General features: G+C 37.9%; 1 pseudogene across 1 annotated transcript; it reads right to left on the reverse strand.

Annotated features, from left to right (window-relative positions):
- Positions 1-6,028: 6,028 nt before the first annotated feature.
- LOC145114968 (disease resistance protein RUN1-like) lies at positions 6,029-14,106 on the reverse strand (annotated as a pseudogene). The gene is made up of 8 exons (XR_013711357.1): positions 13,577-14,106; positions 11,455-13,492; positions 11,241-11,318; positions 10,539-11,165; positions 8,875-9,982; positions 8,419-8,773; positions 7,570-8,284; positions 6,029-7,462 (listed from the first exon to the last, which is right to left on the reverse strand). The product of XR_013711357.1 is annotated as a disease resistance protein RUN1-like (transcript).
- Between the last annotated feature and the right edge of the window lie 351 nt (positions 14,107-14,457).

Raw genomic sequence — 14,457 nt, forward strand, 5'->3', positions numbered from 1 at the left:
CTAACATCCAAGTGCCATGGGCTACCCCATGGTATTTCATGTAGTTTCCATGAGCTACCCCCATGGTCTTTCATACAAATTCCATAGGCTACCCCCCGGGTCTTCCATGCAAGTATCACAAAGACAACTAGCATCCTACATTGTATAATGAGAAGACTCACCTCAATAGTTGGTATTATTGTGTAATAATGGACAAAAGTTAGTGGAAGGAAGTAATAGATTACTCCGAGACGATTTCGTGTATATAAAGATCGTCGAAAACAGAGTTTGTATGAGAAAGTTATGGCCGTTTGAAGTTGAGATGAAAGTAGGTTGTTATTTTTAGAAAGTCAACAGAAGTCAAGTCAAAGGTCAACCTTTGACCACCACGACATGGTTGTATGCTTACCACGACGTGGTGAGTGGTGAATCATCAATACACGTGTCGAACATTGAGAGACATGTGACATAAAGGGTGAAACGTGGCAAAACCGGGTCTAGTCGATCACCACGACGTGGTGATGACCCAAGTATAAATATGTGAGTTTAGTGTCAATTTGAGGGACTTTGGCACACGTGATCAGAGATGCTACTTGGGAGTCATTCTCGGGAGATTATATCGGAGGAGTTATATCGATGTACAAGAATACATGAGTCAATTTATGGGATCAACGGAGGTATATTTTATCCCGTTTTATGTAAATACATTATTATAATATTTTGTAGAGGGTTGTTATACATGAGTATGTGTTACAAGATTTCATGATATAGTGCTATTACGAACCCCGGTGAGTATTTAAATATTTAATGTGAACGGTAATGTTTATATACCCTAGTTTGTTGGGATTTGTCGATTGGGCAAACGGCTTACGGGGTTAAGTCGTTAGGTGATTATAATTGGAAACTTGATTAGCTTGGTAACAAATGGTTACCAGGTTTAGTTAGTGATCAGGTAATTGATCATTATGGTTGATATAATGGTAAGTTTAGACAAGTTCTAATGAACTTGATACATTGTCCAAATAAGTTTGGACAAGTGATGGATCGGAAAGCGGTAAAGAACTTGGGGTCGAAATCATAGTTAGTCTTCACTAACTAACCGGGTGAGTAACTTGTAACATCCATAAAATTTCATAAAATTTAAACTTTTCAAAACAACCGTTTTTCTATAGAAGTGTTTACAAAAACCGTTGTTCCCAAAACATTATTTAAAAATCAGAATCTCTTTCAACATAGTTTTCAAAACATTCACATTACCAGAGCTTCCCAGAAATCATAAGTCCAAAACGCGAGTATGTGTACGGTCACGCCTTCACCTTGTCACGATCCACAGACGTACCTGAAACCATAAACCAAAACTGTAAGAACGAAGCTTAGTGAGCTCCCCCAAAGTACCAACACCCAAACATATAACATATACAAATAACAGCATGTATTGGGTCCACAACTAAAAGACTGGATTACCCCTTGAGCCCACAATATGAGTATGGCTTGCCTATCAGGTCCACAACTCATATATGGCTTGCTCTCGAGCCCACAAAATAAGTCTGGTTTGCCCTTGGTCCCACAACTTATGTATGGCTTGCTCCCTCAGTCCTTGGACTTGAATACCAGTGAGTAGCCCTCAGTAGGAGTCTGGCATACCACCCAGTCCTAAGCTCGTATTTGGAATGCTAATGAGCCCTCAGTATGAGTCTATCATGCCCTCCCTAGCCCTCAGTTCATATCTGGAATTCTAATAAGTCCTCAGTATGAATTTGGCATGCTCGCCCTGACCCTCAGCTCATATTTGGCATACTCCAGGGTTTGTTGGCTACAACACAAAGCAGTACAACCTCAACCCAACCCACACAATATGTCGACATGTAACAAGTAATATCATATACAGATAAACAGACAGTACCACAGGCAGTCCTATAGATCTACCAGACTAACATATTGATATTGCCATATTTATACATATTTTTAGGCAATATTTGAATACATTTTGATTAACATTTTGGTTTTTTGCATAGATAAATGGTACTTACAAGATTAAATTACATTTTGCAGCCAATAGAATTCATCTTGAAGAATAAGGACTGAAAGCGACAAGGATTGGAAGTTTGGAGGTTAAAAGCTTAAAAGATAAAGATTTCAGCTAAAAAAACGTTCTCACGACGTGAGGAGTGAATGCTCACGACGTGAGCATGGAGATTCCAAAAGTTAAACATATGGAAGCAAGAATTCGTGTTGGATACAGATTACTATCGAGCTCACGACGTGAGATACCTTTCTCACGACGTGAGGAGAGTCAACTCGGAGAAATATATATATCCTTGATCCTCACGATTTTGGGAGGTTGGCTAGAGATTAGAAGTTCCAGAAGACGACATTCAGAGGAAAATTAAGAGAGAAACCAAGGAGGAAGAAAAAGATCATACTTAGATTTTTGGTTTGGTACATTACTATGCTTCCAATCATGAAGTCTACTTATTTGTTTGTTAGTATGAGTAGCTAAATCTAGTTGCTTCTGTTAGGTAAATGAAGCTGGAACTCATGAACTAGTTAATTGGTTATGGATTCTTTTAGTTGGTTAATAGCTTGTGTTTGATTTTTTATACCTAGCATGCTTAATTTGATACTAGATTGCTTTAATTCATATTCTATGTAGCTTAGTGACCATTAATCTGCATGAATTTGATTACCTAGTAATTTAGTGAACATTAGATTATTAGAGCTAAGATCGAACCAATATTAGATAAGTAATTAAAGTATTGAATTTGGTTGTGCTGGAGAACTCATATTATGACCATAATTGTGTTTGTTAACTCAATCTTACATAGCTCAAATCCTATCTAGTAATTAATTATGTGTTAAATTATGTGTGACTATGCATAACTCTACATGAATTAATTCAATATTAGTATATTTGGACTTGAATTACTAATAAAATAATATTTGGTAACCAACGAGAATTATCCATAGTTAATAACTAGTCATTGAGGGAAATTGGATTTAAACCAACAGAAGTGTTTTTAATATTTGATTGAATTAGTTGATTGAGAATTTAAGTTTGTCTACACTTGCAAAATTAAATAAAAACCATTTAACTTTTGCTAGAATTTTAGATTGATTTAATAGTAAGTAGGTTAATTAATTAAAACCATTCCATGAGTTCGATACCCGACTTTTGTGCTATACTATTTGCGAAAGGGTATACTGCCCTGGGTCGAATAGCTAGTAGAATAGGAGGTAAAATTTGGTGTAGTTGTTTTAGACACATCACATATCAAGACCAACATAACCAAACTAGCATGCGTATCTATTCCATACTCGGCATATCAACAATATTAGGTTATCAACCAAAGGGCCGGTCTTGGTGCATTCGACCCGAAAGTACAGTGAGGAAAACTCACCTCGAATGCAGAAGCTCCCCGAAGGAAAATCCCTGGCCGCCGCCCTGCCGGCTTCCCGAGCTATCAATACCAACAACACACCCAATTAGCAATTTGGTTCCATGCTATAATCCATAATACTTACTTGGGGTAAATGACCATTTTACCCCTGACCCAACATGAACCAAAGCTGAGGCCCAAAACCAAAAGATCCACTAAGACCCACTAATGGCCCAATTTTCCGAATTGGGCCCAACCCCATATGGGTCTTATCCTAAGCCCATATTTTCCTTAAATACAAATCAGGTTACCACAAACACCCCTTGGGACAAACTTGGTCAAAGACATAAGTCAAAAGTCAAAGTCAACGACCCAAGTTGACCAAACTCGTCGAGTTGCCCTTCAACTCGTCAAGTTTCCTTCATCAGACTGCAAAATCGAGAAGAACCGATCCAAGTCGCCGAGTTCACCCTAAAACTCGCTGATTTCATCAGGAACCAAACATCTTAATCCATTAAGCCGACATAATCGAAACTAACAGCTTCCCCACTCAGATCTTAATCTGAAATAGCGTCTAGAAGGGTAAAGTTTCCAACTTTACCCCTAGGGACCATCCAAGTGGGCTCAAAACCCAAACCCTAGGCTTAAAAGGTTAAGGGCTTAATCAATAATCACTTAACCACCAAGACAAAGCCCCAAAATACATATCTGGTCCTTTAAGGTTGCATGGTCACGTAAAGCTTCCAACTTTACACTCATGCATGGCTAGGAGATGCTCAAAAGCTCATAAGAGACCAAAAAAAGAGCTTAATAGATGCATGAAGCCCTTAAGACCATAAAGTTGGCACCTTTATGCCAAAAGAACTCATGAAGATCATAGATCTGAAAGAACAAACACTTGGGACTTCTATTTCCCCAACAATCACCCATCCATGGCTAAAAACATGCAATTTAACCAAATAAGAGATCTAAGCAAATATTAAGCAAGGTTAGAACTTTATACCCAAGATGTGCTGGAAATGAAACAGAGAATCAAGATCTGAAAGCTCCTACTTGAACCACCACCTTGCACCAAGATTTTCTTCCCTTCAATGAGCTTCCAACACACCAAAACACACTCATAATGAGCTCACAACACTCAAGGAGGCTTTAGGGTTTCGAGATTAGGGTTAGAGGCTATGGAGGATGGGAATGAGGCCATCACTTGGAACTTAAGGTGTTTAAATAGGGTGCAAAACCCAAAAATTAGGGTTTCTCAAACAGCGTCCAACTCGTCGAGTTCCCTTCACCAACTCGAAGAGTTGGTCCTTAAAAATATGTGCCCCAAAAGCTTCCAACACGTCGAGTTTATACCTTAAACTCGACGAGTTGTCCCCTAAAAAGGGAACTTATTTCCATAATTGACCTTCTAGATTCCGGGTGTTACATAACTCTACTCTAACACCGAATGTTTATTGATGTATATTGTTACACGAATATGAGGATTTAATATAATGTGATATTGTTATATTATATATCTTTAAAGTGATAGAATGTTGCAGTCTGATGAAATGAATTCAGGTGATAGTTGGTTTATGGAATGAAAAATGAATGTGAGACACTTACTTTGGACGGAGAATTCCCAAATGTGTGGTTATGAAAGTGGTGAAACATTGGTTAGTTTAACAGTATTGCTTTGGGATTACTTTTATAGTAAGTGAGAACAATAGGTAATCAGTATAAAAGTTAATTAGCATATCGATTGTGATGTATATGTTGGTTGATAAGTTAATTATTAAATGATGTTCGTGCTGTTATGTTATTGTAGTTGTTATTTACTAAGCCTTATGGCTTATGGTGTTTGTTATTGTTGTGTTGCAGGTTAGGTTGATATAGCACCCGACTCAAATCATGAATCATGTACTTGATGCCATTACGAATCCTGGTGATAACTTCCAGTATTCCAGTATGCTAGTGTACACCGAAATGTTATATAAAGTTATTAATAATTTTTTTTATTAAGGTGTACCTAGTGTGAAAATTTTGGGCGTTACAGAAAGGAAATCATCACTGGCTTCCATTTCTTCCAACAGGTCGGTAGGGGAAGGAGAAACATTCGAACGGATGCTGAGAATCCATTTGTGGGTTCAATTGATTCCATCGAAACTAATGGGCAAGGAGAAACAACGAAGACAGAAATGATGTTGTGGTGCCGTTTGCTTTCATTCTCTTTCACCGGAGGGACAACAGGAGTATGACACGCAGGGGTAGTGGGAGCGGCGGTGGAAGCGAGTAGGGTGGAATCGAGATTTACTTGTCGACAGAGTAAGGAATAATTTTTTATTGTGGGATGGGGTGGGTGTTGGACCCACCTGCTTTATTTTAATTACTTATTTTAGTAGGTAAATAAAAAAAGAATAATAAATTAATTAGAAAAAAATATACAAGGGTATTATAGTCATTTTAGGTCGATCAGGGACCATAACCGAAACAAAACCAAATAATAAGGATGGTCGAAGTTAAAAAATTAAGGACCAAATGCACAGCCTACCCAAACCACAAGTACCATTCATGTAGTTTACCCTAAAATGAATTTGTTTATAGTCTCCAAAAACAATATATATATATATATATATATATATATATATATATATATATATATATATATATATATACACTTTACTTGATACAGATTAATAAAAATTGTCAAAGAACCTGTTTATATATTTATAAAACAAAAAACAAATAACATGTTACTAGTTTTCTTTTTCTTAACATAAACATCCACCAACATAAAAGTAAAAGCTAATATAAATTAACAATATTAGCACTCCGACAACTCATAAAACTAATTAAAAACTCAATCAAAAGGCAAAACACTAACTAATTAAAGATTTGCATCCAAACCTATTAACACAAAAGTAAACTAACAAACTTCAAATAAAACATACATGTGGAAGCAGTAGCAGTTCCGGCAAGTTAGAAAAGAGGAGAAGATGGAAAACAAGGGCAGACTCTGTCTCCTTGACAGCTGGTCGGTGTTGTCTCCGACGATTCTACTTGTGGCAGGCGACTACATTAGAAATGAAAAGAAGATGGAGTCATTTGGGTGTTTTGGGTATGTTACAAGAGACAGAGGAGAGTGGGTATCATTGGTTTTCAAATTAGATTAAGGTTACCCGGTATGGTAGCAAATTCACACGTAGGAACCAACGTGGAGGATGATGTGGAGTGGAGTGGAGTGGTGGTTGTCACGGAGCTTCATAGACACCATTCTCTCTAGCTCTCTCTTCTTTCACCTCTTTCTCTCTTTCTCTTCTTCACTACTTGTTCACTAGTGAACACCATTTCCACAACCTAGTGAAATGGTTAGATGATGATGTGGCTTGCTTTTCACCCGTGAGCGCTACCCGGTTATCTCAGTGTACCAACATCTTAAAACAAAAAATATGTACATGTATATGTGGTGGTACCAACATTCAAGTGAGGGTCCATACACTAGCTGCGCCAATGACATCATATTCAAATAAATCGAAAACTATTCCCCCGTTGTGTTCATTATCGAACCTATGCCTGCCCCCACTACAAACATAATCCGATATATCTTTACCCATTCTGTCGGTCCATGAAATATGATCAACGTTATGAGCCTCCTTTGTTTCCCCATCAAGTAATTGTTGTTCATCATCATCTTCATATATAAGGTTTATAACACATTCCTCTACATCCGGATGAAGATATTCACCCCCTATTTTCCAATTCCTAGTGTGTGCTTCCAGATCATAGATGTTTATGAGAATTTGATCTCCAGCCTCCAATAGATTACCACACCTCCACAGGCTCAACCATGCATAATTTTCCACATTCTTAGGGATTTTCTGAAGACCTCTCTGGTAATCCCACAAACAATCCTTGGTAATGTTATGTACATTTATCCACAAAATAAAATATTCATATTTCCTTGATGGAAAAAGCACAACACACATATTGAAGCCACGTATTCTCGATCTATCATTATGCGAAGGAACTTGGAATGAAATTTGTGGGCCCCTTTCTTTATACATAAAGTCGGAAGGGATTCCTTTTCCAGAAACATATGTGCTGAATATACCAAACTCATGTAAAACCTGTGCCACACACACGCACCATTTATGATTGAGTTTGATTTTAAGCATTAGCCTATTAAACAAATATGCAAGCCAGGACAAGACAGAGACAGAGAAAGAGAAAGCACCTGAAGACCCAACTCCATTCCTTCACCCGCTTTCGCATTTACTTCTAAGCCCAGAAAGCATATGATTTTCCTATCAACTTTGTCTATTGATCGAACCTTCCAACGACCCTCGATCTCACACAACTTTGGGCAGTTCCTGTAGTTCATTGGGGTCTGACTATCTGGAAGCTGTACTTTTTCCAAGGAGTTATTGCTCTCGGCAGACAAGAATCCGAGGGATTCTGGCAGACCTAGAACTGATTGGATATTTGAACAATTTTCAACACCAAGGAATTCAAGTATAGGTAGGGTTTGAATACAATTTGGTAAGAAAGTTATATTGTTTCCATTTATATTCAACCTCTCCAGTAAAACCAGACTACTCCAGTCATTTGGGAAAAAAGTGTCAGAGAGATTGCAATATGAGATATTCATTTCCACCAAAGCAGACAATGATGGTACCAAATCCAAGCTTTGAACCTGTCCAAGAACTACACAACCAGACGTTCGAAGTGATACAATGGATGTAGGTAAGCATGGAAACTCTCTTAAGCTTCTACAATCACTTAGATCCAACAAGACTAGTTCTTTGAGGTATGTAATCGATTCATCGACCTTGATCAAACTTGAACAACCTTCAAGGATCAAACTCTCCAGACCGGGGAGTCGACGAAAATCAGGGGTTTTGGTCAGCTCAACAGAATAGCTAAGATTAAGGATTTTTAGGGATCCAATAGTAAACTGTTACATCATGTAAAACCACAATTAGATCAACAGCTTTCTATATAAACATGCATGATATCACAAAATAATAAGTTTATAACCAACCAATAGTCAGAAAATAAAAAGGTGCTGCAAGAAGACAGACATACCTCTAAGTCATCCCAAACACGTTTAGTTTGCTGTGACTCATGTCAAGAACCACCAACTTCTTCAAACAGCTGTCACTTGGTATAGCTTCTAGAGGACATCCATGCCACCTCAACAATCGTAGCTTTCTGGGCAACGTCCTGCATGTCCCAGAAAACATTACATAGTTTAGTTGAAGTAGCATTAAGTTCTTCATCTTTTCCAGCGCACCAATTTCGAAATTTGCATCATTTCCATGCATTCTTTTGCCTTCTAAGCTATGTTTCCTTGGATTATTTATAGTTATAGCTGAAGTTGATTCAGCTTCCTCGGTCTTTTGCATATCAATCATGAGTCCTTCAACTTTTCCTGTACCCTGATTGAGAAATTAAAAAAAAAGGTAAACTATGATGGGTCTACAAGCACGATAAATTAACTAATAATATTGTACAAAAAAGGGGTGTTGTGAAAACATACGGATTGGTCTTGCAACACATCAATACAATCCTGATGGTGCCACAATTTACTTCTTTTCCCAGGCTCCTTTGGTGATTCCTTGCGAACAACTTCTCGTCCCATCTCCTTGATTAATTGATGCATCATCACTCTCCCAATTGAATCAACATATACCAGACATCTATCCATCAGATTCCTGATCCCAACAACAGTGTATAGATCACATTGGGCCAGTAATTTTACAATGTAGTCTTTTTCCTCGCCCTCAAAGAAACAAGCAATATGCAAGAATAACGACTTATCAGTGTCACATTTCAAATTTGTATAACTTATTTCTAGAACTTCCTGAATCTCAGGATCAGGATTGGCTGCCACCTGGCGCATTGTATCTTCCCATTCATCAATTGTCTTACCACATAAGGACGACCCCAATACTTTAAGAGCCAAAGGAAGGCGCTTGCAGTGGTGAACAAATACTTGTGATTGGCTAATGTAGGGTTCAACGGGTTGATGTTGATGAAAGGCATACAAACTAAAGAGCTCAATAGCGTCATCCGCTGATAATGTTCCAACAGAGTGGACCTGAGGATGAACTGTGAAGGCAGTTAACAAGTCCTTGTGCCTGGTTGTTATGATCACTTTACTTCCAGGATAAAACCTTTTCGGTCCTAGTAACACATCCAACTGTTTCCTTGTTGCAACATCATCAAGGATAAGAAGTACCTTTTTGTTGGATATGGCTTTCGTAACCTTGTTGGTTCCTTCATGAACATTCCATACAATTTCTTCCTTATCACTCTTTAAAATTGTGGAAAGAAGCTGACTCTGCAAGCGACACATTTCCTTATCTTGATTCGACACCATCTTATTAATATCCGCGAGAAAACAACTGCCCTCATAGAAACTAGAGTTTGTGTTAAATATGCATTTGGCTATGGTTGTTTTCCCAATGCCCCCCATCCCTGCAATGAGAAGGACTACTGCATCAGGTGACGGATCTTGTAACCATGATTCGATCGCATCAACGTCGTCCTTTATTCCCACTAATTTCTCCTCAATGTATAGGGCCTTGTAGTCCAGCTTCTTTCTTATAACATTCACAATGTCGATTATGAATTCGGACTCGTACCTACATCAATTAAAGGTAAAGATAAAGCAATTAGATTTGTAATATTATTTGTTTTTACTATATTCATTTTACATTAATACACATAGAAATATATCTCTCTTTGTACCGACTAAGCCTAGAAAGCATAATTAATATATATCTAAATTGATTCCGTATATAGTATTCTTTTACTTTACAAATGGTACCATATGAATAGAGATGCACCTTTATTTAAACAATACAATCTTCAAAATCCAGTACCCTATCTTTCTCTTTTGTTGTATAAAGTTTTCTTCTCAAAATATTTACATTTATTGAATTCAAGAAAGAGGTTAAAGAAAAACTTATTTCTATTTTTTCTCAAAAAACTTATATAACTTTATTTTAGATATATACTTTCATGTATCCGATCCATTTAGATCACAAATCAATTCAAAAGGATGGGCTTATTAGATCAATGGATTAACTTGTTTCCATATAGAGGACGTCATATGCATGTCAGATCTAGATCAAGATCCAATCCTAAGCAACAAACTAGTGATTTTTTCCTATACAGGATAACTGGAAGCATACATACCCATCCCCAAGTACCATTCCTGTTAAAGTTGCAGCTTTTCTAAGAGAATCCTTCCATGCCCCCACCTTCTCCAACAATTTTTTCTTCTTTTCAAGATCTGTCTCTGCGTTGATTTTATCATCATACGCATCAAATGCGTCTTCAAAGCTTCCTCTTTGATTTCGAACATCAGATGGTTCCACTTTATAGAACACAGGTACAACTTCATGTTTAACGGACAAAGTCTCGTGTTCCTTAATAATCATCATAACCTCATTGAGACACCACTCAGAGGATGCATAGTCGTTGGAGAAGACAATGAGTGAAAGTGCTGACTCATGGATGGCTTTATTTAGCTCTGGCTCCAGCAGTTTTCCTCTCTCCATTGCATCATCATCCCGGAAAGTGCGGAGTCCTGCTTGCTTCAAGGCTGTATAGAGATGATCTGTAAAACTCTTACGGGTGTCTTCACCTCGGAAACTTAAAAAAACATCATAACTAAAACAAGGTTGAGCAGTAGCCATGGGAGAAGATGAAGAAGAAGCCATTGATTAAAGTAGAGACAAGAGTGTTGGAATGGAAAAGTTGATATTAAGTCCACTTGAATCTTCAGCAATAACTGGTACCAGCCCCACATATTATAAATTCCTATCATTCACATGGAAAGAAATAACTTTAGGTAGGGCCCATTGCATTAATATTGGAAAATATGGATGATCTCACATTTTTTTATTCCTCTGACTTCCACAGTTGGTAGTTCACCTTGAACTCAATGTTCCATAACCAGCCCAACTTCCATTGCTGATAAATACAAAATAAATAAATAAATAAACGAGGTTGCAATTAAATTGAGGGAAAACATATATTGGATACAAAGAAATAGCTAGATTATATGGTATAAAGTAATAGAGAAAACAATCCCACAAGGTTCACTAACCAAAAACTGTGGGCTATGCCAAGTGGCTGTAATCACCAGAACAAGCTCAAAATCGGGCACAAATTCTTCAGCATCTTTTCTGGCCACTTGTATAATAACCGGAGAAGAAACTTCTTCAATGTGCCTGGAAATTTCTGCATCCAGGGCGCATCTGTAATAATGCTATGGCATGAAGAACTTTCACTTTTAGAGTGATTATGAGCCATGCACACTATATATATATTTGCATGTACACGCTTCATTCCAACACTAGCTTTTGCTAGAAAATACAATGTCGTGTTCCAACCACCTAATAAACAGAATTGGAGGGAATATGTGTCCACATATGGAGTGCTGTTCTACCCATGCAATGTGCCCCGGTGTTGTAACGATAAAGAATGATGTATTAAATTGACTTTGCAGGGTTTTTGTGCAGTAAAAAATGCTGCATAAGTGATTGAACTCAGTGTAATGTGTAATTACAGTAATGTTAATGGGGCTTAACTGAAGCTCTTGCTAACTACAAATACTACTCTGTTCGGAGAACAAACAAATAAATAAATACGTGTTTTCCCTGTGGCTACATGTACTACTAAATTTAAGAGTTGAAAATCTAGAAAGGGATGACTGGAAAACAAAGGAAAAACTGCTGCCTGCCAATGGAGCAAGTGGAAGAGGGCCGAATGGCCATTTAAAACTTACCTTTTAGATCAAAACTAAGATTATCGACTCTAAATAAACAAAAAAAAAAAAGGCACACATCACAGCTTCACTTAGGGAATTGGATACAATTGATATGAGATTTGTTGTACAGAGGAAATGCTTCTGAAGCCACCATTCAATACACATCACCGCTTCAATTAGGAAACTTCAACACGTTATAGCATCCTACTTTAAAAGTTTTGTTAGCATTACCTAGATGGTATATATATCATACTACCATAATAGCATATTTACAATACCTTCAGTCAATATCAACATTCCAAGTGTTCAACAGCTTACCTTGTCAATTTACGGGTGTTGCAATAAATCATAAACTTCAAGAATCTAGGTTAGTAATTGCTGAAATCTTTTGTGTATTTGTTGTTACCTGACAATTTTAACAACTTTTAGAACAAAAGATTCAACATGCATCAAGATTCACCAATGAAGCTTTTCAAAATTTATCAACCCTAATCATGTCGAAGTTCAAGATTAAGGTAAGAAAGTGGTATACCTTAAAACTTCTGATCCAAAATCACCCAAAAATGGAAGAAATGGAAGGAACTGATGAAGTATTAAGGAAATCTCAAAGAACTGATTTGAGCCCAAAACGACTGGTTTTTACCATATTTGGCGTCTTAGAAAGTTGGCTAATAAAAGTCAAAGCATCAAGAGTCATGGTGCTCGACATGAACGTGCGACGACCTCCATGATACTTACAAGTTTCAACGGTAATGCAAGTGTAAAGGGATAAAACTGTGTTATTGTTACTCCCAGTGTGACCATGACTATTTAGTATTTATATTCAACCTTGACCTCGATCTAAAAATCGAGGCTTGTTATAATCAAATTGATTTATTTAGGACGATTTGAAATATTTTATTTAAGAAAAAAAAAACCAATAAACCCTTAAAAGGATAACAAGGAACAGTGAAACACCCTACTAATGTTGGAATCCTAAGTCAAGTAGGACTTGGAGACCAAGTAAGAATGAATTTTTAAACAAGTAGGTTTAAGAGTCCTAGTCTTGTTCTACAAGTCGGTAGAATTTAGGGGTATATATACATTGTTAGAATCGAGTTATGATTTTAGAATGTAACACAATCTAGTTGAGTTTTGAGTTATTTTCTCAATTAATCAAAGAGTTATTTTGGTTATTTGTGTTTCTTGATCTTGAATTGGTATCAGAGCTTAGGTTAAGAAGCTGTGAGATCGAGTTGTTTACCTATTGACGAGCTAGGTCAATATGTCAGACGTAGAAGATGGTGCAGGGCCTCCTCCGGTGAGAGTGAAGGAGGTTGGGACAACCACAGTCGCATGTCCGATGCTTACTTCCACCAACTATACCGTCTGGGCACTAAGGATGAAAGTAGTGCTCAGAATTCACAAAGCTTGGACAACGATTGGCCTAGGAACAGACGATAATGAAGAAAAAAATTACCTGGCAATCGGATTGGTGTACCAAGCAATACCGGAATCGTTGATTATGCAACTGGGAGATGTCGAATCAGCTAAAGTCCTCTGGAACTCGATCAAAGCGAGGCACGTTGGCGCCGATCGGGTGAAAGAAGCCCGACTTCAAACACTAAATTCCGAGTTCGACAGATTGATGATGTCAGAGAAAGAATCAATCGATTCCTTCGCCGGGAAATTGTCAGGAATCGCCTCCCAATCGGCGTCACTGGGAGAAACCATCGAAGAATCGAAGATGGTGAAGAAGCTGTTAAAATTCGTACCAAGAAAGTTTCTTCATATCGTGGCGTCACTTGAGCAGGTTCTCGATTTGAAGACAGTCGGGTTCGAGGACATCGTCGGGCGGTTGAAAGCTTACGAAGAGAGGGTGAAGGAGGCGGATGATAGCGGTGAAGGATCAAGGGTGCTATTTGTAAAATCAACGTCTGGAGGAGGTGGCTCATCGCCTGGTGGGGGGTAGCTCGTCGGGAACGAAGGGAAAGGGAAAGTGGAAAGGATCAAATGGGTCATCTGGGTTAAATCAAGTAAATGGGTCACACGGGTCCAATAAAGCCAAATCAGCCCAAAGGACAAAAACCCAATAACAATTGATCCAACCAGCCCAATAACAATTAGGGAAAATGTCACTGTAGCCCCCACTAACTTACAAGTTTTGGTTTAAAAGGTCCCTTATTTTATTTTTTGGCTTTAGAAGGGCATAAACTAACATTTAACCGGCTAATTTGGGATTTTGACCCAATTCAACCGGTTTGCTTGCCATGTCATCATCCAAGTAACCTACTGAGTCAATTCAGACGAGTCGGTTTACACGTTATCGACTCACCACCGAGTTCACTTACTTGGGCACTA

The sequence above is a fragment of the Lactuca virosa genome, chromosome 5 (genome assembly GCF_052849685.1).
Source record: "Lactuca virosa cultivar CGN04683 chromosome 5, Lactuca_virosa_CGN04683_v6, whole genome shotgun sequence".
In the NCBI taxonomy this organism is placed as follows: Eukaryota; Viridiplantae; Streptophyta; class Magnoliopsida; order Asterales; family Asteraceae; genus Lactuca; species Lactuca virosa.